Raw genomic sequence first — 630 nt, 5'->3', positions numbered from 1 at the left:
GCTGACTTTGTAATTTCCATGAAACATCGATGAAGTGTGAAGTGATGGCCATGAATCCTCTTTTTGATTAGTTGTCGTCCACATATCGGTTGTCAACGCAATCTGACTAGCATTTGAGTCTAATAATTTCATTGTTTTATTTCTTTCATACTCAAATATCTTCATGATGTCGGTCTTGATTGTGTTCCGGGAAACAACTTTAAATATTGGTTGCAATGCATAAGAGTATCTTCTAAAGCCAACATGATCAACCATAGATAACGGGTACTCATGCAATATAATATATTTGCAAGCTCTGCCCTTGCTTGATCTTGGTTGAAATGGTATGTCCCAAGTGCGTTGTCCCATCATTGGATTTTGTTGGTTGCAATAGAGATTGTTGTATGGTCTTTTGTTTTTATGCAAGCATATGCTTGGTACCATTCTTAGTCTCACCACCTAAGGTCTTCTTACAATCATTGCAGACCACTTTCCATTTTCCTTCAATTAATTTTTTCTCGAAATGATCCCATGCAATAGATCTAAATTTTCTTTTCTTTTCACCATTTGTACCCAAAATTTCAACATCTAAAGTGTTATTTAGAGTTGCTTCGTTTGCCTCGATTGGAACACTCTCATTTTGCGAATGCA

Source organism: Zingiber officinale, unplaced genomic scaffold (genome assembly GCF_018446385.1).
Source record: "Zingiber officinale cultivar Zhangliang unplaced genomic scaffold, Zo_v1.1 ctg82, whole genome shotgun sequence".
Classification (NCBI taxonomy): domain Eukaryota; kingdom Viridiplantae; phylum Streptophyta; class Magnoliopsida; order Zingiberales; family Zingiberaceae; genus Zingiber; species Zingiber officinale.
This window is presented reverse-complemented; position numbering follows the sequence as displayed.